This window comes from Pteropus vampyrus, unplaced genomic scaffold, assembly GCF_000151845.1.
Source record: "Pteropus vampyrus isolate Shadow unplaced genomic scaffold, Pvam_2.0 Scaffold327, whole genome shotgun sequence".
In the NCBI taxonomy this organism is placed as follows: domain Eukaryota; kingdom Metazoa; phylum Chordata; class Mammalia; order Chiroptera; family Pteropodidae; genus Pteropus; species Pteropus vampyrus.
In genome coordinates, this window is record NW_011889108.1 from 1 (window position 1) to 24,847 (window position 24,847).

Here is a 24,847-nt window from a genome sequence, read left to right on the forward strand (position 1 = left end):
GTGACAACATGGATGGACCTTGTGGGCATTATGCTAACTGAAGTAAGTCAGGCAAAGACAAATACTATATTATCTCTCTTATATGCAGAATTAAAAAACTGATCTTATAGATGCAGAGAATATATTGGGTTGCCAGAGGCCAGGGTTGGGGTTTGGTAAAATGAATGAGGGTGGTCAAAAGGTACAAAATTCCAGTTATAAAATAATTAAGTCATGGGGCTGTAATGTATAGCATGGTGACTATAGTTAATAATACTGTATTCAAAGTCTACAGCCATGCCACCCTGAACAAGCCTAATCCTGTCTGATCTCAGAAGCTAAGCAGGGTTGGGCCTGGTTAGTACTTGGATGGGAGACCACCTAGGAAGACCAGGTGCCATAGGCATAAAAAATAAGGGATTGTAAACTGACAAGACCCTTGCAATCTGTGAGGTCAACCAAGGGTCGCCTCACCTAAAAAAATAAAAATAATAATAATAATAATACTGTATTCCACATTTGAAAGTTGCTAAGAGAGTAGTCTTAAAAGTTCTAAACACTAGAAAAAAATTATAACTGTATGAGGACGGATGTTAACTAGACTTATTGTTGTGATCACTTTGCAATATATACAAATATTGAATCATTATTTTGTACACATAAAACTAATACAATGTTACATGTCAATTCTAAAAAATGCCAAATTGGTGGGTAGCTCTGAAGCTTGAGTGTACCTCTTCATAAGGGATAGAACCACCCTCTCTGGTTGAGGGAAACGGTATGAAGAAACAATACAGAATATTCTTAAAACCTTCTAAGTGAGAACAGAGCCCTGATATTCTAATAAGACTGTATATCCTCCTCAGCTGACCTCTCACTCTGCCGCTTCCCCATCCGGCCATGCCCGCTGGTTACCAGACTACCAAACATAAAAAGAGGTCACAAAACACCCAGCCCTCAAACAAACAGCTCATCAGGGAAATCCAGTTGGTGTCAGATACAATGGGTGGGAAATCAAGAAGTCATCCATACCTTGTCAGGACAAAAGAAGTTTTAAAGGGAGCTAGTTGGGCAAGGATACAATGAAACCTATACGAACACACTACAATTACTCTCCCCCTCTTTCCCAAAGGTAAAAGGGAAGAGAGAATGCAAAATACAAAGAACCAAACCTAGAATAAAGTATAGTCCAAGGAACAAAAAGATATCCCACAAGAGCTTCATACTTTACAATATATAAACAAGAGCTCAAATAAATGTACTAAAAACAGTATGAGATGAAAGGAAAACAGCAGACCTAAGGAAACAAATTGAAGACAAAAGCTACACCATTACAAAGCTAATCAACAATTAAGAAATGACAATGCTTAAAAAGGATGTAGAGAGGCAAAAGCAGAGGCAAAAAGAATGATAGTAGGTTGGGTTAGAATGGCAATGGTAGGATTCTGGATAGGATCGTGAAACCAACAGAAAGGACATCATAGAAAAACTGGTGAAAAAATTCTAATAAGATCTTTAGTTAATAGTAGTGCACTGATGTTAAATTCTTGGATATCATAGTTATATAAAACGTTAATATTAGGGAAACCTGGGTGAGAAGTATATGAAAACTATACTACTTTCACCACTTTTCCATAAATATAATGTTAATTCAAAATAAAAAGTTTTTTATAAAAGGAGAGCCACATGGATGTGATGATGTACTGAATGTAGGGTATAGAGAGGCAGTAAAGATTGACTCAAAGGTTCTTTCCTGAGCAAATGAAATCAGAATCTCTGGGGTAGGACCTAGGCAATGGTATTTTAATTTTTAAATAGCTCAGGTGGAGAATTCCTCGTCTCCCTTCTTCCCTCAGATGAGGTACCACCGATTAGCCCATTTAACCTTGGTACACTCCTGTGCAGTGGGTATTTTTTAAATTTCCATTTTACAGATAAGGAAACCACGGATTCCAAAGGTTAAATGATCAGGTGGTAGACAGTCAAACAGCCAGTAAATGACACTATGATTCATAGCTTCTGATACAAAATTCATTCTTCAGCTGGTGAGTAAAAACCAAGCACAGAGGTGTGGCCTGTGGTTGTGCCCCTCACTGGCTGGAGAGGGTCCCAAGCACAGCAGAAAAGCTCCAGCCTCACTCAGAGTAGATCAGGAAAATCTCGCAGCCCAGAGCATGGTGGAAGCACCTCTTCATAGTCTCCTAAGGTTGCCTTTCACTCTGTGTGAAGTTTGCCACTTGTAGGCACTTGGAAGTGTCACTTTCCCTTGGTCCCCTCCCCCGTCTTTTCTAACCCATTCCTCCAGAACTGAGGTTTCATCCTGCTTGTTCCTCTCCTCACCAGTCATTTTGCCCCAGATCCTCACATCCTTTAAAGTGGAGACCCTACAAAGTGTACAACTGATCCTCGAACAACTTGAGTTTGAACTGAGTAATATAGCATCTTTTTTTCAATAGTGGAGTAATATTCCATTATCTATCTATCTATCTATCTATCTATCTATCTATCTATCTATCTCACATCTTCTTTATCCATTTATCTGTCGACAAATACTTAGGTTGTCTAGTGTAAATAATGCTACAATGGACATAGGGATACATATCTCTTTTAAATTAATGTTTTCATGTTCTTCAAATAAATACTCAGAAAAAGAATTGCTGAATCATATGGTAGTACTATTAATTTTTTGAGGAACCTCTATACTCTTTTCCATAGTGGCTGCACCAGTTTACAGTCCCACCAGTAGTGTACAAATGTTCCCTTTCTCCACGTTCTAATACTCATTATTTTTTGTCTTTTTGAAAATGACCATTCTAACAGATGTGAGGTGATATTTCATTGTGGTTTTGATTTGCATTTCTCTGAAGATTAATGATGTTGAGTATATTTTTATGTATCTCTTGGCTACTTGTATGTCTTGCAAAAATGTCTACTCAGATACTCCATCCATTTTTTAGTCAAGTTGTTTGCTTTTTTGTGATTGAGTTGTATGAGTTCTTTATATATTTTTGTATATTAACCTCTTATTGGAAGTATCTTTTACGAAAATATTCTCCCATTCAGTTGGTTGCCTTTTTGTTTTGTTGATGGCTTTCTTTGCTGCGCAAGAACCTTTTAGTTTGATGTAGTTCCACTTGTTTATATTTGTTTTTGTTTCCCTTGCATTTCTAATCAAATTCACAAAAACACCACTGAGACCAATGTCTAGAAGCTTAGTGCCTATGTTTTTTCTATGTATTTTATTGTTTCAGGTCTTACATTCAAGTCTTTAGTCCATTTTGAGTTAATTTTTGTGTATAGTGTAAGATAGTGGTCTAGTTTCATTCTTTTGCATGTGGTATTTCAGTTTCCCCAACATCTATTATTGAAGAGACTTTTCTTTCTCCATTGTGTGGTCTTGGCTCATCTGTCATAAATTAGTTGTCCGAATGTGTGTTGGATTATTTCTGGGCTCTCATATCTGTTCCATTTGTCTGTGTGTCTGTTTTACTGCCAATATCATACTGTTTTAATTACTTTGTAGCTTTGTAGTATAGTTTGAAATTGGGGAATGTGATTCTTCTGGCTTAGATTTTTTTTTTCTCAGAATTGCTTTGGTTATTTGGGGTCCTTTGTGGTTGCATGCAAATTTCAGAAATTTTTATCTATTTTTGTGAAAAATGTCATGAAGATTTTCATGGGGATTGCAATGAATCTGTAGATTCCTTTAGACGTGCCATTACTTCTTAATGGTCTTGTTCTGCCATTGCCTTCTCTCTCCCTATGGTCGACTGATGGTCATTGGCACCAATTCAGTGACAATAGCAATCCCTTATTTGGGGTGCAGTGAAGAAAGGAATTTTATTCAGTGCAAGCAGTTCAAGTATGATAAAGCATGGCTGTGAAACAGCACTGCTGTGAGGCAGTCCTGGGTCAACGACCCCTCTCTCGCTACATAGCTCTGCTCTGTACTATTCTAGTCTGCTCTGCCTTGTCTACGCCACTGTGCCTTGCTCTGCTGTCTGCTCGTCTGATGAGAACTTTTCAGTGTGTCAGCTTCAGCCGGGGAACACAGTACTCCATATTTGGTGGAAAGGGAAAGCACACTCTCTGAGCCCACCAGCAGGGAGCTGACATATACAGAGAAGTCTCTACTCTTGGTCCATGATTAGTCCACCCTCATGCATATGAGGACTACAAATCTTCACTGTTTGATTGGTCCAAAAAGCACTGTCCTGATTGGTCAGAATGGAGCCGACCAATGGAGATATAGACGCACAGCTCTGATTGGACAAGGAAAGTCTCAGTCCTATTGGTTGAAACTGCTTTATAAAAGTTGGCTCATTTGGCAGGAACAGAGTGCTGTCAGGCCAGTTCAGTGTGGGAGGTAGGCAGTTCAGTGTGGGAGACAGAAACTTAGTACATGCATCTCCCTGAAACATGGTTTGCATGAAAGCCCTATTTAGACATGGTTGCTAGGCTGTTTTTAATTTTGAGCCCAGTTAGCCACCAGGGATCCATCTCAGCAGGTATCTTCTTTCTCTGGGTGGACATGACTCACTTTAGCAAGGTGGCCAGAGTGATTTTGTTAGGTCAGACTACAAGTTTCCTTTGCTAAATACTCTCAAAATACAAGCCATATCTTTACAAGGGGCAGCAAGTCCCTACATTACCTCTTGGTCCATCTCTCACTTCCTTTTTTTTTCTTCTAGTGCTTCTTTTTCCTTTGACATTTTTTAAAAATTAAATTTATTGGGGTGACTTTGGTTAATAAAATTATATAGGTTTCAAGTGTACAGTTCTATAATACATCATCTGTATATTGCATTGTGTGTTCACCACACAAAGTCAAATCTTCCATCACCTTATGTTTAACACACTTTACCCTTTTCTACCCCCCCACTCCTTTAGCGGTCCCTCTGGTAATTAAACTGTTGTTTGTTTCTATGTTTTTATTTGTTTGTCTTATTTGTTGCTTTTATTTTTATATCTCACATTTATTGCTTTTATTTTTATATCTCACATGGTTCCCATTTTTTGGTCTTACTTATCTCGTTTAGCATGATAATCTCCAGATCTATCCATGTTGTCGTAAATGTCAGTATTTCATCTTTTCTCATGGCTGAGAAATATTCCATTGTATATATGCACCACATCTTCTTTATCCAATTGTCTAACAAGGACACTTCAGTTGCTTCCATGTCTTGGCCATCATGAATAATGCTGCAATGAACATATGGGTGCATATACCTTTACAAATAATTATTTCAAATTTTTTGGATGAATACCTGGAAGAGGGATTGCTGGGTCATATGATAAGTCTGTTCTCAGTTTCTTGAGGAACCTCCATACTGTTTTCCACAGAGGCTGTACAAACTTAATATTACCACAAGCAGTGTATGAGGTTTCCTTTTTTCCCACAATCTCTCCAACACTTGTTATTACTTGTTTTGTAGATAATAGCCATTCTAACAGGTGGGAGGTGGTATATTGTGGTTTTGATTTACATTTTCTCAATTGCTAGTGATGTTGAGCATCATTTCATATATCTGTTGCCCATTAACCCTCCCTTCTTTCCGACCTCATTTCCCCACATTCATTCTGCCCTCTCACATTGAAATTTACCAGGTATTCTCTAGCCTCAGGGCCTCAGCCAGCTACTTCCCCTGATGTCTGCCTGTCTCTTTCCCTCAATTTCTTTTGGCCTTCAGTTAAAATGCTACCTTTCCACTGACTCTCCCTAATCAACCTCCTGTACTCCTTAACCATGTTTCCTACATAGCTTCTCCTTAGCATTTATAACTAACATTTTTGTATATTTCACTTAAAAATTTTTTTTCACTTAAGTTTTTAAATTGTCTTCCAATGTGTAAATTCCACAAGGGGCAGGTTTTTTTTTTTTTTTTTTTTTGGTTTCCCTACTCATTGTGACTGTTGTATATTCTCAGTCTCTAGGACAATTCCTGGCATGAATAGATGCTCAATAAATATTCATTGATTGAATATGATGGAAATATAGTAACCAGAAGTTTTATGTCTCCCAGTTTCCTCGACTAGGAACTTGAGGCATTACCATTGCCAACTAGGCTTCCTCCAGTTGGTTTCACAAGAGGATGCTAGACCAAGAGCCAAAACCCACAGAGACCACATGGCTTACAGGAATCAGCGAGATCAGCTTCGAGGTTCACACATGAGGATTATACTTTCCAGAGATGCCCAGAGACTGTGGAGGAGCCCCAGTGCCAGCATACCACGGCCCCCATCTCTGCACCCTCACCAACCGGTTCTGCAGATTCCCCAACCTCGGCGTTCCCTCCCCGCCCTCGGGAGCCCTCCCCACACCCCGCTCTCAGCGATCCCGCCCCCGCTCCGCCTTCGGGTGCCGCCCGCTCACTTCCAGTCCCGCCCCACGCCCGGCTTCCGGCTTTCTCACGCTCCGCCCACTCCGCGTCCCGCCCTAGCTCTGGGTTTCGCCAGCTGCTCCTGGCGCACGGAGGACGAGGGGGCGGTGCCCGGTGTCCTGGAGAAGCGCGGCGCCTGGACTTCCAGGCACAAAGAGCGACCCGCGGACTCGGGTTAGGATACGCGTCCTTGCTCAGCGCCCTTGGCCCGCGTGGAAACAGGAGACAGTTCAGGTGAGCAGGGCCGGGGCGGAGCTGCTGGGCCGCACGTGCGGGCGGAGGTCCGGCAGGCGGCGAGCTCCTCCCGTGGGGCTGCGGAGCAGCGAGGCAAGCATTTTGGGGCTGCGCCTCAGGAAGTAGGCAGGTAGAGACGAAGGTGTCTTGGCCCGCGACTCTGAGCAGAGCGAGGACGGGGGTGAGAACCTGCGGCAACCCCCCTTCCCCGCCTCTCGCCTCCGTGCCCTGGGACTGGCCTCTGCGTGAGGTCTGTGTCCTCTCCTCGCCTCCGGGCATTGAGGCCACAGGTTCGGTAGGTGTGACGTGATGTCCTGCTTTTCCCGTCACCCTGGAGGGCTGGGGTCACTTTAACGTATCCTAAGGCAGCCCGGTTGCTTGACTCAGCCTTTAAAAACCCGATCTTAACAATTGGGGAGGTTTCTGAATGTCGGTGCCCCTTTGAGTAGAATTTGCAGTGTTTCAGCCCCTTTGCTAACGTGGACGTTAAATTTGTGGTGTGCGATCCGGGATCGGGCGTGGGCAGAGATTTCATTGGGAACTTGGAGATTAGACGTTTGGGGAGAGCCATGGCAGAGGTGGGTCACTGCAGCCTAACTTTGCTCGGCAGATGCGCCGCTGCCGGCAGGCAGGTGGGCCGACCCCACCAGTGCCAACTACCTTCTGGTTTCTCCTGTCACCTACAAAACGCGAGGGCCCCCTTCCTCTGCCAAGTAGAATTATTCCAAAGAATCATTTGTAAATAAGATTGCATCCCACCATAGAATAACTTTTTAGGTTGTAGCTGTCTCTTTTTGTTGTATTATGAGTTTGCATTTGGAAAAATTGCTTGAAATAAGACTCCACTCTCTGGGGCGGAAAAGTCTGTCGTGAGTTTTATCTATTGTACTTAGCTGTTTGGCAGAATTGCCCCTTTCCTCCCATCTATGTGCTCAGTCACAAATGCTGTATAGGAGTCTGTCCAGTCTCTTTGGGAGTTTCACACTCATAACTGTGCCCTGGTACGTTGTCAGGAGCTCTGTGTAGGTCTGTGTGTTTGCACAGGATGGAAGTGAAGAAGGGTCACTTTGTTCCTTTCTGCTCTAGGCGTCTTTGGCCAAGCTATGGAACAGGGAGTAGGTCCAGGGAAAGAACTGTGAAGCTGAAAGGCTTGAAGAAAGTCAAGTGAGGCTCAAGGTCCCACCACCAACACTGTCAAGGAGGGATGGATTATGATTGACAGTGACTTTGAGGCCTTTGCTGTGGTTTCCAGGTTTTTCAAATTGGTCTTAGAATACTTTTAAAAGAAGATTTAAAAATTAATGATAGTTAAAATTGGTCTATTAAATAGCACTGTCAGCAGCCTCACAGTTTTTATAGCTGTGTGCAAGGGTATGTGTATATTAAAAGAAAAATGCTAAGGCGGTTAGGGAAGCAGGCTGCCACTGTCTTTCCTGTCCCTTTTCTGTTTGGTTTACGCATCTAGTGGTTTAAACTATTACAAATTTACTGGCCTATATTGTCAACTATATGTGTTTAAATATAGTTTAGATTCAATAAAAATTAGAAGATAATCATTTTTGCAGAATGAGAAAACTTTTTTCAAAGAACTTGAACTTCAGATAACATCATATTAGAAAGAGAACACTTTATACAGGAAAAGTTGGGGGTTAAAAATTTTTAATTTAGTTTATATAAACTTTGACAGAAAACTTATTCTCTGAATTGTACTTATCTCATATATTGCCATTTGCAGAGCTGCTTGGAGATGGGTGAACTGACAGTCATTTGCTAATAGTATATTGTAAATCCCTTAGTTTTAGTGTGTACTTTGTTCTGAGTCCTTAGGAACATTTGGTGATGGAAAATAGAGTAGCAGAAGAGATGCAAAGTTCTAACCATAAGTATTCAAAGTATTCAGATCCTGTCCTTTTATGGTGAGTAAGTTTTTGAGGAACCTCCATAGTGTTTTCCATAGTGGCTATAACAATTTGCAATCCCACCAACAGTGCAGGAGGATTCCCTCTTCTCCACATCCTCACCAACACTTTGTTGATTTGTTGATGATAGCCATTCTGACAGATGTGAGGTGATATCTCTTTGGGGTTTTAATTTGCATTTATTTCCCTGATGATTAGTGATATTGAGCATCTTTTCTCCTGTTTATTGGCCATCTGTATGTCCTCTTTGGAGAAATGCCTATTCAGGTCCTCTGCACATTTTTAAATTGGATTTTTTTTGGGGGGGAGGGAGGTGTTAAGTTCTATGAGTTCCTTATATATTTTGGATATTAACCCCATATCATTGGTGAATATCTTCTCCCAATCAGTAGTTCTGTTGATGGTTTCCTTTCCTGTGTAAAAATTTTTTAGTTTGGTGTAGTCACATTTGTTTTTTTTTTTTTTTCTTTTGTTTTCTATGCACAAGGAGACATATCTCCTCCACAACTTCTGAGTCCTGTCAAGAGTTTACTGCCTATGTTTTCTTGTAGGATTTCTATGGTTTCAGGTCTTACATTTAAGTCTTTTAACCATTTTAAGTTTATTTTCGTATATGGTACGGTCTGGTTTCATTTTTTTTCATGTATCTGTACAATTTTCCCAATCTCTTTATTGAAGAGGCTATCTTTACTGCATTGTATAGTCTTGCCTCCTTTTTCATAGATTAATTGATAATATAGGCTTTGGTCTATTTCTAGGCTCTCTAGTCTTTTCCATTGATCAATGTGTCTATTTTTATGCCAGTACCATGCTGTTTTGATTACTGTAGATTTGTAGCATAGTTTTATATCAGGTAGTGCATGATATCTCTAACTTTTTCTACTTTTTAAAGATTGCTTTGGCAGTTTGGGGACTTTTGTGGTTGCATATAAATTTTAGGAGTATTTGTTCTGTGAAAAATGCCATTGGTATTTTGATAGGGATTGCATGAGTCTGTAGATTGCTTTGGGTAGTATGGACATTCTGATGATGTTAATTCTTCATATCTATGTGCATGGAATATTCTTTCATTTATTTGTATCTTCTTCGATTTCTTTCTTCAATGGCTTATAGTTACCTAAATACAGATCTTTTACCTCCTTGGTTAATTTTGTTTCTTGGTATTTTATTCTTTTTCATGCAGCTGTAAATGGGGTTGTTTTCTCAATTTTTCTTTCTGATAGTTCATTATTACTGATTTTTGAATATTAATTTTGTATCCTGCAGCTTTACCAAAGTTATTAATCAATTCTAATGGATTTTGGTAGAATCTTTAGGGTTCTCTGTAGTATCATGTCATCTGCAAATAATGACAGTTTTACTTCTTCCTTTCCAATTTGGCTACCTTTTATTTTTCTCATCTGATTGCTGTGGCTAGGACTGCCAATATTGTGTTCAATAAAAGTGGTGAAAGTGGATATCTTTGTCTTGTTCCTGATCTTAAAGAAAAAAACGTAGCTTTTTGCTGTTGAATATGCTGTTAGCTGTGTGTTTTATTATATCTGGCATTTATTATGTTGAGGTATGTTTCTTCTATCCCCATTTTGAGAGTTTTTTAAAAATTATAAATAGATGTTTTGTTAGATGTTTTTTCTGCATCTGTTGATATGATCATGTAATTTTTATCCTTCATTTTGTTTAAGTGGTGTATTACATTAATTGATTAGAGGATATTGAACCAACCTTCCATCCCAGGAATAAATCTCACTTGATCATGGTGTATGATCTTTTTAATGTATTGCTGAATTTGGTTTGCTAATAGTTTGTTGTGGATTTTTACATCTATGTTCATCAAGGTTATTGGCATTATATATATTTGGTAATGTGTTTGTCTGGTTTTGGTATCAGGGTACTGTTGGCTTCGTATACTGAGTATAGAAGCCTTACCTCTTCTTTTTTTTTTTTTTTTAATTTTTGGAATAGTTTGAGAAGGATAGGTATTACTTTTTCTTTGAATGTTGGTAAAATTCACCTGTGAAGCCGTCTGGTCCAGGAATTCTGTTTGTTGGGAGTTTTTTGATTACTAATTTGATTTAATTAGTAATCAATTTGTTCAGATTTTCTGTTTCTTTCTGATTCAGTCTTGAAAGATTGTTTGTTTTTAGGAATTTATCTATTTCATCCTGGTTGTTTAATTTATTGGCTTATAATTGTAGTATTTTTTAAAATCCTTCATATGTCTGTGGTGTCAGTTGTCATTCTCTTTCATTCCTGATTTTATTTATTTGAAACCTCTCTTTTTTTTTTTCTTGATGAGTCTGGCCAAAAATTTATTAATTTTGTTTATCTTTTCAAAGAAACAGCTCTTGGTTTTATTGATCTTTGCTGTCGTTTTAGACTCTACTTCGTTTACTTCTTTGGTCTTTATGATTTCCTTTCTTCTGCTCACTTTGGAATTTGTTCTTTTTCTAGTTCCTTTAGGTATAGGTTATTTATTTGAGATTTTTCTTGTTTCTTGAGGTAGGCCTGTATTGTTCTGAATTTCCCTCTTTGCTTTGCTGTGTTCCTTAGATTTTGGGTCATTTTGTTTTCATTTTCATTTCTCTCAATGTATCTTTTGATTTCTTCCCTGGTCTCATTGTTAATCCATTCTGTTTATAGCATGTTATTTAGCCTCAACATGTTTGTGTATTGTTTAGTTTTCTGCTTGTAATTGGTTTTTAGTTTCATACTATTGTTATCAGAGAAGATGCTCAATGAATTCAATCTTACATTTATTGAGATTCGTTTTGTGGCCTAACATCTATCCTGAAAAATGAGCACCTGGCTCATTTTTCAGGATAGATGTTAGGCCACAAAACGAATCTCAATAAATGTAAGATTGAAAAGAATGTATATTCTCCTGCTTTTGGTGAAATGTTCTCAAATTGTCAATTAAGTTCACCTGTTCCAATTGTCATTAAAGGCCACTGTTTCCTTTGTTGATTTTCTGTCTGCATTATCTATCCACTGATGTCAGTGGTGTGTTAAAGTCCCTTACTGTTCTATTACTGTCAACCTCTCCCTTTGTATATTTGGTCAATATTTGATTTATTTATTTAGGTGCTATGTTGGGTACATAGATGTTTACAAGAAGTATATCCTCTTTTGGATTGGTCTTTTTACCATTGTGAAACACCCTTCTTTATCTTGTTACAGCCTTTGTTATAAAGTGTATTTTTTCTGATGTAAGTATTACTACCCAGCTTTTTTTTCATTTCCATTTGCATGAAATATATTTTTTCTTCCATTTACTTTCAGTCTGTGTCTGTCTTGATCTGAAGTGAGTCTCTTATAGGCAGCATATGATAGGTTTAGTTGTTGGTTGCTTAAATTCAAACACATTCTAAAATCACCACAGTCTTTATTGACCTCCTCCACATTTATGTTTTGTTATTACTTTTTATTTCTTGTGTGTGTATCCCTTATTTTACTATTATAATTACACATGATCTTCCTACTTTTGTCTTTTTATCTTTGTTCTAGCTTTATAGTTGGTCGATCACTGCTTTTACTAAGTGTTTGCCTTTGTCAGTGAGAATTTTTTCCTTTGCTATATTTTCTTATTCACATTTTGATTATTTTGTGCCAGTCCCTTCTGTTGAGAACAAAGTTTCTGTTGAGAAGTCATCTGACATTCTTATGGGGACTCCCTTGTAACTAACTGTTTTCTCTTGCTGCTTTTAAAATCCTTTGTCTTTAGTTTTTTACATGTTAATTATTATGTGTCTTGGTATGGGCCTCTTTGGATTAATCTTGTATGGAACTCTCTGCACTTCCTGGACTCGTATGTCTCGTTCCTTCGCCAGGTTAGGGAAATTTTTAGTCGTTATTTCTTCAAATAGGTTTTTAATACCTTGCTCACTCTCTTCTTCTGGTACTCCTATGATGTGAATGTTGGTATGCTTGATGTTGTCCCAGGGATTCTTTATCCTCATTTTTAAAGATTTTTGTTTCCTTTTTGCTATTTCAATTGGGTATTTTCTATTATCTTGTCTTCCAGATCATGGATTTGATACTCTGCTTCATCTGATCTGCTGTTGTTGATTCCCTCTAGTATATTCTTCATTTCAGTTATTGTATATTTTTCAGTTGTGATTGCTTGTTTTTTTACATATTATATCTTCCTTTTTATATTTTCTGTCTCTTTTTTTTAAGTTCTCACTGAATTCATCTATCCCTCCCTTAAGTTCATTGAGCATCCTTTAAACCAGTGTTTTGAACTCTGTATCTGATAGATTGCTTGTCTTTATTTCATTTAGTTTTCTTTTGGAGTTTCATCCTGTTCTTTCATTTGGGACATGTTTCTTTGTCTCCGCATTGTGGTTGACTTCTTGTATTTGTTTCTGTGTATTAGATAGATCTGCTTTCTCTCTCGGTCTTGACAGAGTGGCCTTATGTAGAAGGTGTCCTGTGGCACTGTCTCCTTGGTCATCTGAGCTGGGTGCTCTACAGGTATCCTTTGTGTGGGTTGTGTGTGCCCTGTTGTAGTTGGATCTCGATTGCTGTTGGCATGTCTGTAGGTCCAGTTTGCCCTCATATTGACTTGCTGTGAGTGCTGGCTGTGACTACAGTGAACAAGCTGTTATATAGGGGCTGACTTCAAGGAGTAGTAGTCATTTTACTGAGATCTGCTAATTCCGCCCTTCAGGTGTGTCATTTGTGGAACTGGTTGGGTGGTGCTCTGGTGTTGTCTGAAGCTGACCACCGGGTTTGTTGGGTCTGCAACATCTTTGGTGGGGCTCTGTTGCAGAGTAAATTTAGTCACTGCTCCTGTCAGGCCTGAGTCCACTTGTAGGAGCTACAAGTGATCTGTGGTTGGTTGCCGCTTGTACTGGCCTTGATGGTGTTTGGGAGAGGCTGCACTGTGAACCGAGGCTAACTGTCACCAGTTCTGGGCTTGGGACCCTTTGGTTGATGTCACTATATGAGCTGAGACCAGCTGCCACTTATTCTGAGATTGTGGCTGCTTAGTTGAAGTTACATTCCAGGCCAAGACTGGCCTTCAGTTGTGCCAGGCTTGGGGCTACCTGATGAAAGTTACAGTGCAAGAGACTGGTTGCTGATTGTGTTAGGCTTAGGGTTGCTTAGGAAGAGCTACAGGGCATGTTGAGGCTGGTTGCTGCTTTTTTGGAGTTCATGGATCTTCTGGAGATTTTGGGAAATTCTGCCAGACCAGCTGAGGCAGGCTGCTTGTGTGCAGGAGCTTCTGGAAGAGACTGGGGCCAGGTGAGCCAGTTGGGTGGGAAGAGTCTCAGGGAATCACCTGGGCAAGGCAAATGGTTTTAGCCAGGTTAATGGAGAACACATATTATTTGCTTCCCATCTATGTCAGTCTAGCTGGGTGGAGGGAGAGTTCAGTAAAGGAACAGTGTCACTTGCCAGCCCTCCCACCTCAGAAACAGTTGCCCAGAACCCTTCCCTTTCAGCCCTTGCCATGAAGTTAGTCAATTTAGTTTCTCCCCGTATGTCTCTGGCAATTTTTGAGCTGCTTCCCCTGTGCTGGAGCCCAGAGCAACTGAGTTTGTGAGTGAGCAAGTCCATGCATGGGTCCCTTGAGGAATGCCTTGAACTCCAGCAGCCCTCTGACTCACACAGATGTAATCTCCTCTGGTTTTCACAGCTAGATGTTATAGGGACTCCTTTCCCTGGCACTAGTACCCTGGGCTAGGGAGCTCAGTGTGTGGGCTAGGGAGCTAGGGAGCTTAGTGTGAGAGCTAGGGAGTTCAGTGTGTGGCTGTGACTTCTCGCTTCTCAGGGGGGACCTCTGTGACCAAGATGTCCCTCCTGTTTCTTATTCCCTACTTGCCCATCCGATGTCTCTGCCCCACCTACCAGTCTTTTTTACCCCCTCTTTAATTCCGCCCCTCCACCCCCACCTACGGATGTTGCCATCTCTCTTTTAAGAACTGGATTTCTGAAGGCGTGCGTCTCCTCCCACACGCTTGCGACGCGCACCTGGGTCCTGGCGTCTCCTGCACACTGGGGGGGCCTGGCACACCCAAGACGTGGTCTGTGCCTCCACCTGGGGTGCAAACCCAGGACCTGCGTGTAAAGCAGACGTGCTAACCACTACACTATGGAGCCACACCAGCCTCGTACCAGTCTTGATGTGGCTTCTTCTTAGTTATAGGGCTATCGTTCAGCTGGTCTTCAGGTGGTTCTCAATGATGGTTGTTCTATAATTTAGTTGTAATTTTGATTTGATTGTGAGAGGAGGTGAGCACAGAGTTTATGTACTTTGCCATTTTGACCAGAAGTCTTCTGTAGCCTCGTAGCTCTCTATAAGAAAGATGAGTAACATACCTGGTGGCCTCCTGGCTATTCGATCCCTTTATCTGTAATAGGCTACACATGTCCCTGCTGCTATTCCACAGAGGCATGGTGTGTGGGGGTTGGGGAAAAGCTCCTTTGGCGCACCACACAGATATTGTTTCTCCCGTACCTGGGCCCCAGGCATGGTTTCTGCACCAAAAATGGAGCTTTAGTTTCTTGGTGTTTTTGTCTTTAAATTTTGACTGAGCACTGATTGCGTGCCAGACTCTGTTCTCAGTGTTTTTGGTAAATTCTTTCACGTAGTGCTCACAGAAATCCAGAGCTGGGGCATGCTGTTGTCCCCATATTACAGATGGGGGGTTGATTCCACCTGAGGTCAGTTTTACGTTGCCGTAAGGAGTGTGCCAAGATCTGGGCAGGCGTACAGATTCCAGGCCTCCCTCGACTTGGGGTTTCTACCATATCTCAGCCTCAGCAACTAGATAGGAGAATTGGCAAATTAAATTCCTTTAGTAAGTAAGAGTGTAGATGGCTTAATAAATTGTGCTTTGCCTATGGGCTTCATACATGTGCGTGCCCACAGAAATAATGTGACAGCCTGCTGAAATGTGAAAAGGTTAAAGGATAATTAAAACCAGAAACTGGACAAAGGAGGTCTATACCTTAGGCCTAGTTTCTGGAACCCCTAACCACATTCTGTTAATCGTGAAACTTGGAACAATGAGCTCATACGCTAACTGCCAATTTTAGCCTGTGTAACCCTGCTTGCTTGCATGGCATGAAAAATAATCAATTGTATAGAAGCTGAAAATTACTGTTTGGCCATCGCCCATGAGAATACTGGCTATTGCCCATGGGAACATAGGCAATCACCCATAGGAACATAACGTTCTAACAACAAGCTTTCTGCTTCTGTACTCCCCGCTTGCACACCTGACCAGTGGGTTGACAGGTAATGAATAGGAGAGAAATAGACCTTTGTGTTTAAGATAGAATAAAGAATGAGATTTAGGGCTTAAAAACCTTGTATCTTGGCATTTCGGGGCTGCTCCTTTGCACAAGAGAGCCGCCGGCTAATAAACAGCCTTTGAGAGCATACTTGGTTTGGTCTATTCTGTACAGGCCACAACAATAACACTTTTATAAAAATGAGTCTCATGCTAGGATTGGAACTGTAATAAATCCTGAGCCCAAAGTAGAGGGGTGGTGGACTAGTGTTGCCAGGGTGGACCACCTAGGGGGACTATTCACCTGCTGGGTCTCCCTCAGGGTCACTAATGGCATCAAACCATAAACGTAAGAACCAGCATCAAGAACTATGACAAAACATTTATTGACTTGGAGTTTAGTTTCAAGAGTACAATTTCATAAAGTTAAGAATTTAAAACTCAACATGCAGTTTCCTCAGTGGAGACTTTGATGAGCAGCTTGTCATAGCCCAGGGAGAGCTCGTTGTATCCAGAATGTCTCTACCTGCCCTGTATTCAGGTAGCCTGAGAAAGCAGGTACTGGGACTGTTCGTCCTTGTGTCCTTCTGGCTGTGTTGTATGCATGCAAGTGGAAAAACTGGCAAAAATGGACAACGTCACCAGTTTCTCAGCTTGGGAGGGATGACAGAACTGTGAATAGACAAGACTCCTTCCTGAATACTTGGGGTATGTGTGTCCTCCTGTGTGGATGAGAAATAAAACTAAGAACTCATTGTCTCGGTGATAACAGGGAGGGTGGGTGGTGCCCCAAGGAAGCCAAATTCTAAGGGCAGACTGCCGCTCAGCCAGTTAGCTTTCTGGGTACAGGGAAGTGATGGGGAAAATTGTCCCTCTGACTTGGATAGAAACATGGATGCCCAATTTCTAAACCCCACAATCTACGTTGTCAATATTAGAACATCCAAACCTATAGAGAATTTTTATAAGAATTGATTTGAGCCAAACGGAGTATATGCCTAGAAGCAAGATCCGAACAGAATAAGAAAAATCCTTCCTTGAATGACAGCTTGCAGCTTCTTTTAGGCATTTTGAATTAAGGAGGGAACATAAGGAAGATTACTTGGAGGTGGGAGAAAGCAAGGTTGAAATTGGATTACAAGATAGTTAACTAGGTTATGTGCTCCCTTGAGGGTCCCTTCACTTCTAAGGAGTCTGAAAAGGAGCATTTCAAAGGTGTGTTAACCTAAGTGTACAGAAACAATGGGCATGGCTTGCTAAAGGCAAAGATAAACCTTTTACTAAGGAAGTTATAAGCCTGGAGTGTGACTACCCACGATGACCTGCCCAGTTAGAAACTTATGATCAGATCAACTGTGAGGTTACTTTCCGTAGAACCCTTTTTTGTCCACAAAGTTAATGGCCTATTCTCACAGCTGGAAGTACTCCTCAGAAAACTTTCAAACAGGATGTTTACAGGAGTCTTGCATAATTCAAACTGAGCTAGCCCCTGCTCTGTGGCAAAAGTATAAAAAATAGTTGATGGTTCTCTCTGCTTTGTGGCTTTAAAGTTAAGTAGTTCTTGATACTGTTAGAAAATAGAATTCAACTAAGTAAATTCGAAGATCTAATTGGCTTTATTAAGCGATTCATGATTTGGGCAGCATCTCTTCTAGCAACTAGCAGGGCTATCCAAAGTGGTGTAGAAAGTAGAAGATTTTTATATGAAGGAGGGTGGAGCAAGGGAACTATTAGTAAAAGAAAAGAAAGGATTATTTTGGGGCTGGGACATCTTTGGGGGAAGAGAATGGGAAGGGTTTTTTGTTTGTTTGTTTGTTTTTAATGCAGATTGCTTTATCTTTCTATGGAAGATGAGGAGAGTCCACAGATTGCCTTACTGGTGTTTTACCAGAAAATTCCATACTGGTGGATTAAAATCATGTTTCTAGGAGAAATTGAAACTGTAGTTAGATCTGGTATTAAATCTAAGCTTGGTATCATGGACTTTTAGTTCCTTTTTTGGACCTACGTTTTTCTTTAACAATTCATTTTAAATTCATTTTGAAATTTCATTATTTCCAGTTGTACACATGCATAAGACTTCGATATTTTTAGAGTTTACTATTTCAAATTCTCATAATTCAAATTCTCATAAATGGATACTACTCTACTATGGATTCCATCTTAACTAAGTGATCAAAGTTAACATCACCAGAAAGAAGTCATGTGCCTCCTGAAAAGAAATACTCAGAAAGATACAACCTTGCTGGTTGTTGGCCTATTCCCTCCATAACCTAAATCTCATTGTGTGGAAACATCAGACAAATTACATTTGTGTGACATCTACAAAAAATAATTGGCTTCTATACTCTTCAAATATTTTCAGCGTCAAGAAACATAAAAAGACTGAAATACTCTTCCAGTTGAAAAGGACTAAGGGGACCTGAAAACTATATACAGTGCTTGATCCTGGATTGTGTCCTAAAAGGGAAGGGGGGAGATAGCTATAAAGGACATTGGGATGATGGACAAAATTTGAATGTGAATGGTGGGTTAGACAGTAGTATTGTATCAATGCCAAATTTTGATCATTGTACTGTGACTGTGTCCTTGAGTTTAGTAAATACATATTGAAGTATTTAAGAATAAGAGGGCATAAAGTCTGAAACTTAATCTGAAACAGAGGTAAGGAGAGAGAGAAGGGGAGAGAGAGAGGGAGAGAAAATGATAAAATGAGAATGATGAATGAGTCAAAGTGAAAACAGTTAATTGGAGAAACTTGCTGTGTAAAAGATATTCAAGAATTCTTTGTACTTTTCTTATAGCTTTTCTGTAAATTTGAAATTATGTCAGAATAAAAACTTATGGAAACAAATGTCCACTTTGTATTTAGCATAATCTAAATAACTCCCACCGGTAAAAAAAGTTTACCGTATTTCACCTATTCTAAGATTCATCTTTCGTCTTTCATCTTATAACATCTCTGAATTTGGGGTACATCTTAAAATTAGTGCTGTCCTGGCATTGTGTCAGATTTTGACAGCAGTTTTTCTTTCTTAGTAATTTGTCTTAGAAACAGTGGCATATTGGATTTGATGAAATATAGTATTTTTCCCTGCTTTTTTTTGTCTGAAGAGGTGAAAAAAAGAAGATAGTTCTTTGGGTAGCTTCATTTGTAGAAAAATTTTCAGTTCCTCATGCTCACATCTATACTCCAGGCCAGGTATCCAGCTCTCTTTGCTCATTTCCACCTCTATGCCTCATAAATATTTCAAACTCAACACATTCTAGTCTGGATTTCTGTGTTCTCCACCAATCCAAGCTCTTCCTCTGTGTTTCCTGTCTCAAGGAGTGGAAACCTGATTTTTAGCCATCGATGGTTCCAGAATGTCTTCATGGAAGGAATTTAGGGAACTGTTCAGGTATGCATAAAGGAGGTAGTGTGCATCCTTGCCCAGTTGCGCCTTGGTACAGATGCAACAGCCATTATCTGTGCCTGCCATTTGGGTCCTTTTCTTCTCTTTCTCCTCCTCCTTCTCCTCGCCTCCCCCTCCCCCATCCTTTATTGTTAAAGACTTCAAAGGCTGTGTCTAATAATTGAGCTATTGGAGTTTGAGGATGGTATTGACGCTTTTGGAGTTTCCTTCTGATGTCAGGAGCAGACTGACTAATAAAGTATTGGTCAGGCAGAGATTGTCCCCAGGAAAGGAGGGATCAATATTAGTAAATATCTGGAAGGCCTCAACCAGCCAATCCTGGAATAAAGCTAGATTTTCTCCAGTCTTGGGTTACTTCCTTTTTATAGTTGACTGGTTTGATTATCCCTTTTTCCATCTCTTCAATTAGGCAAAGTGCTGTATGGTCTCTTTTTGTCAGAGATCTCTCTGCCCTACCTGGTAATTCCAGTCAAGGTCTTGACTTGGGACTGAAGTTGCTCCCACTGGATGCCTGTCTTATTGGGTGGCAGCCATCCTATCCACATGTCCCTGGGCCACGAGCCAAATTCTGTTTTTCTTCTGGGATGCAGCAAGTAGATATGACTACCTGGATGTCTCTCCATGTCAGATTGAAGGACATCATTAAGGTCTGGAATGTGTCAGTAAATCTGTTTGGGTCCTCAGGAAAACACCCCAGTTTAATCTTACATTGGGTATGATCAGTCATAGAATATGTGACATGGAGTCTGAGGATTTCTGTTTCCCCGTTCACTACTTTCCTGAGAGGACAGAGTTTGGTGGATTCTGGGTGGTAAGAGGTTCCACTCTGGGTGTGTCCCGTGGAACTGGGTCTGGCTGCTTCCTCTGGCAAAGGGTGTGTATATGGGAGCATAAGGAGCGGGTGATGTAGGATAACTAGAAATGGGAAGGGAGGGTGACTGAGGGGTTGATGGCTCCATGTCTCTCTCCTTCCTGCTTGGACACTGGTGACCTTGATAGGAGAGGGTCATAGAGGAGGTCAGTGTTGTCTGGCAGAGGAGTAACTAAAGAGGATTGGGCGTAACAAATTTTACAGAAGCCTTGCTTCACTGGGTCTTGATAATAGGGCCATGAAGGCCTAGGCATAGGGGACTTCCATCCATTTGCCATTTTGTCTGCAAAGGAGGTCTAATTGTAAGATTGTGTTATAGCTTAAGGTCCCATTTGCAGGCCATACCTCCTTGTTCCTGAGTTTGTATTGGGACCAGGCCATATTATAGAAGATCAAATTCTTCCGCTTTCTTCAGGTATAGATGAAGTATTTTCCATGGTGCCTGGAATGCGAGAGGAGAGAACTAGAACTAGGAGACTGGATTCTTGGGTAAGGGTGTCCCCCTATCACTTTATCTAACCAATGCACTATGAGGCCAAGCTAAGAGTCAGGGTGTCCCAATGGTAGCTCAGCCAACAGCACCTGGGTGTCCCTGGGTTGGACTTCTGCAGGCTGGAAGGTGTTGAGGCCTTGACCCTTGGCTGTTTCAGGGTTTAACAACAGAGGATTCCAGCAAGGAAAGTCTGAGTGGTTAGGTGTGGTGCCAAACAAAGAGGAGGTTAACCTTCTTTTGAACGTGGGTCTCAGATTCTTAGATAATGGCCTGGAGTAGGGACCGGAGATTGTATGGAGCAATCTGAGGTCCCCAAGTAGATGAAACAGACCAGATAACTGTACACCTCATCACCAGAGAATGAGTCTTTCCAGCGAGGTTATACTGAACCCATTCTAGCCCTAGTTTGCCCCTGTATTCTGGGGATGACATGGACAACAGAGGAGGAGATGGTGGGTGAGATACAGAATGATCTTGTCAAGGGGAATATTGAAGTAGGATAGGTCTGGATATAACTGATGTGGAGACCAGAGAGGCCGACTATAGAGGAGGCAAGACTTTTGGGGCCAGGCGATCTGACTGAGGCAAAGGAGAATAATGGGAGTATCAAGGCCATGTAAGTGTAAGAAGATGGCAACAAGAAATGGTCCCAAGAAGGCATGGACAAGAGGCTGAGGCTAGAAAAGAGAGAGGAGAGGGAGGAAGCCATGACGAAATAAAGTCAGACCAGCCCAAGAAGCCCAGAAAATGATCTGTTGTGAAAGATGGTCACAGATAAAGGGGAAAGGAATTAATGAGCATGTTTTTACTGTGTGCCTGGGTGCATGGACATTGTCTTGAACTTGGTGGGGACACCTAATGCCAATAAAGCCCAGCCCCTGACCAAGTTATCCTGTCATGGGAGTCTTCTAGCGGTGAGTGCCCTAATGGCTTCTAAGTGCTCAACCCATGCCCACAGTGTGACTGGTGTCTTCTAGACATGATCTTAGAAATAGAGGAAAGGAAAAGACACAATGAATGAATCTGGTCACAACTCATCCCAAGATAGACGTCTCTGTAGTGCCGGGTGATGTCGATTTCTCCTGGTTTGGCTCGCCAAAGTTGATGCTGGAAAGCTTGACTGAGATGTCCCAGAGAGGACTCAACCCAGAGCTCTGGTGACCCTTTGAAAAGTTAATGATCACAGACCCTCAGAAATGAAGTTAAATTATTTAATAAAACTAGGTATAAATGCCTTAGCATTTATAAACCTGCAGTAGGGTAATTCATTGAAATTCAATATGTGTTTTATTCTGTTTTTCATATTCCAAGATAGGCTGGCAGGCCTTAGTGTTCTCTTGCCTTCAGAGGGGTTTATATTATAGGGCTGAAGGCAGAAGTTTCCGGAAGAGGACCTCCTTCCTTTAAAAAAAAAATTGCATACACTAAAATTGACTTATATGTATGTGTGTGTGCAGTTCTAAGAGTTTGAACATGTGTGTAGATTTCTGTAACTGTTACCACAGTGAGAATACAAAGTAGTTCCATCACCCCAAAACACTCTTGCTATCCTTTTATAGTTATAGCCCCTGTTTACTACTAATCTGTTCTCTGACCCTATAGTTTTGCCTTTTCCAGGATGTCATATAAATGGAATCTTATAACATGTAACTGTTCCAAACTGGCTTCTTTCTCTCAATATTTATGTTGTGGTGTGTCTAATTTTTTCCTTTTTGTTGATGTGTAGCTTTCCAAGTACCATAGTATACCAATCCATTCACCTGTTGGAGGGCATTAGGATTTTTTTCCAGTTTTGATCAGTTATAAATACAGCTGGTAAACATTTGTGTATAGGTTTTGTGTGAACATATTTTCACTATTTCTAGGGCAAATGGTGTAGGATTGCTTGGTCTATAGTCAACTTGATAAAAAACTGCATTCTTTCCATGGTGGCTATACCATTTAGCATTTCCACCAGCAATGTGTGAGAGTTTCATTTGAATTCCTTGCCAGCTCTTGGTATTGGAATTTAAAAAAAATTAATTTTAGCTCTTCTAATAGATGTATAATGGTATCTCATTATACTTTTAATTTGCATTTTCCTAATGGTGAATGATATTGAGCATCTTTTTATGGGCTTATTTGCCATCCATATATCTTTTTTGTAAGTGTCTGTTTCAGTCTTTTCAAGTTTTAAAAAAAGATCGGATTGTTTTCTGTTTAACTTTAATAGTTCTTTATATATTCTCTCTGAAAGTCCTTTATTGGATATGTGGTTTGCAATATTTTCTTAGTCTATGGCTTGTCTTTTCATTCTCTGGCAGTATCTTTCATATAGCTAGAGGTTTTAATTTTGCTGAAATGTAATTTATCAATGTGTCTTGTATGGATTTTACTTTTTGCATCTTGTCTAAGAATTCATCTAATCCCAGGTCCTAAAATACTACCCCCATGTTTTCTTCTAAGAGTATTGCAGTTTAATGTTTAGATCGATAAATTCCTAGTTAATTTTTATATAGGGTGTGAGGTTTAGGTTTCTGGTTGTTGTTTTTTGTTTTTGTTTTTGTTTTTGTTTTTGCATATGGATGTTCAGTTGTTCCAATATCATTTGTTGAAAGGACAATTCTTACTCTATTGAATTGCTTTTGCAATTTGTCAAAGATCAAATGGCCATATTTGCAAGTCTGTTTCTGGCTTCTCTGGATTTGGTCCATTGATGTTGTATATGTGGGTTTATCACTTCATCAGTATCACACTATAACTTTAAAATAAGTCTTAAAATTAGGTAAATGAATCTTCCAAGTTTATTCTTTTTTAAAAAATAGTTTTGGCTATTCTAGTTCCTTTACTTTTCCATATGCATTTTAGAATTGACTTGTCTACATCAAACATTCTGCTGGAATTTCTATTGGAATTACATCTGTAGCTTGATTTGAGGGGAGAATTGACACTTTAACTATGTTGATCCTTTCAATCCATGAACATGGTATGTCTCTCCATTTATTAAGATATCCTTTGATTTCTTTCATTAGTGCTTTGTAGGTTTCAGCATACAGATCAACACGTTTTGTTAGAATTATACCTAAGTATTTACTTTTTTTTGCAGTTTTGTAAATAATGTTGTTTTGTAAATTTCAGTTTCTAGTCCACAGAAATGCAAATGATTGTTGTATCTGACCTTGTATTCTATGATTTTGCTAAACTCACATGTCAGTTTTAAGATATATATATTTTTTAGATTTATTAGGATTTTTTTTTTACGTAGACAGTCGTGTCATTTGTGAATAGGGACAGTTTTATTTCTCCCTTTCCAATCTGCATGCCTTTTATTTCCTTTTCCTTCATAACATTGAGTGGGACTTCCAATATGTTGCTGAATTGGAGTGGTGAGACTGGACATCCTTGCCTTGTCCCTAATCTTATGGAAAAAACCACTAAGTGTTTAACTGTTAAAAATGATGTTAGATGTGGGTTTTTTTGGAGATGCTATTTATCAATTTAAAGAAGATCTCTTCCATTCATAGCTTGCTGAGAGTTTTTATCATTGAATAGATGTTGAAATTTTGATACTCATGAGAGGAAAGAAAATGGAATCATATAAAATGCTCAATTAAGACCAGAGAAGAAAGAAAAGGGGGAATATTTTTTAAAAAAACAAAGAACAAGTGCAGTAAATAGAAAATGGTTACAAATAATGGTAGATATTAATCCAAGTATATCAGTAATCACTTTCAACTCATATGGTCTAAATTCAGCAATCACAACACAGAAATCAATACAGCTAGTCCAGCTTTCTTTCGATTAGTGTTAGTGTGATATATCTTCCTCCACCCCTTTACTTTTAATCTATATGTGTCTTTATATTTAGATATATTTCTCAGACATGTAGTTGGGTCTTGTTTATTTAATCCACTCTGACAGTCTCTGTCTTGATTAGTGTATTTAGACCATATACATGGAAAATGTTCATTTTCTTTTTCTTTTTTCTCTTTAATTTTCAGTATGGGAAGTTTCTGTTGCTGTATCTGCAAGTTCACTGATTTTTTCTTCAGCCGTGCCCAGTCTCCTGATGAGCCTAGCACAGGCATTCTTCATTTCTGTTACAATATTTTTGATTTCTAACATTTCCTTTTTATTATTTCTTATAGTTTCCATTTTCTCTGCTTAAATTACCCATCTGTTTTTGTATATTGTTTTTTTTTTTCCATCAGAGCCTATTAATTATAGTAATTTTAAACTCCCAGTCTGATAATTGCAAAATCTTTGCTGTATCTGAGTTGAGTCTGTAACGCAGGAGCTTCAGGCCTGGAACTTGCGCCTTTGGATATTCCAAAA

The 24,847-nt window shown here is 39.8% G+C and overlaps 1 protein-coding gene and 1 pseudogene across 6 annotated transcripts in view; both read left to right on the plus strand.

Annotated features, from left to right (window-relative positions):
• The first annotated feature begins 266 nt into the window (after window positions 1–266).
• LOC111730680 lies at window positions 267–385 on the plus strand (annotated as a pseudogene).
• A 5,969-nt stretch (window positions 386–6,354) lies between these two features.
• The window catches only part of NINL (ninein like), a 142,855-nt gene continuing 124,362 nt past the window's right edge, over window positions 6,355–24,847 (plus strand). For 2 of the 6 annotated variants that reach the window (XM_011377986.2, XM_011377990.2), the window contains exon 1: window positions 6,362–6,593. The gene's annotated coding sequence lies outside the window, so the exon portion shown is untranslated. Of the gene's footprint in view, window positions 6,594–24,847 lie in introns of all 6 variants that reach the window. The other 4 variants (XM_023522014.1, XR_002776781.1, XM_011377987.2 and 1 more) reach the window with 4 other exon arrangements.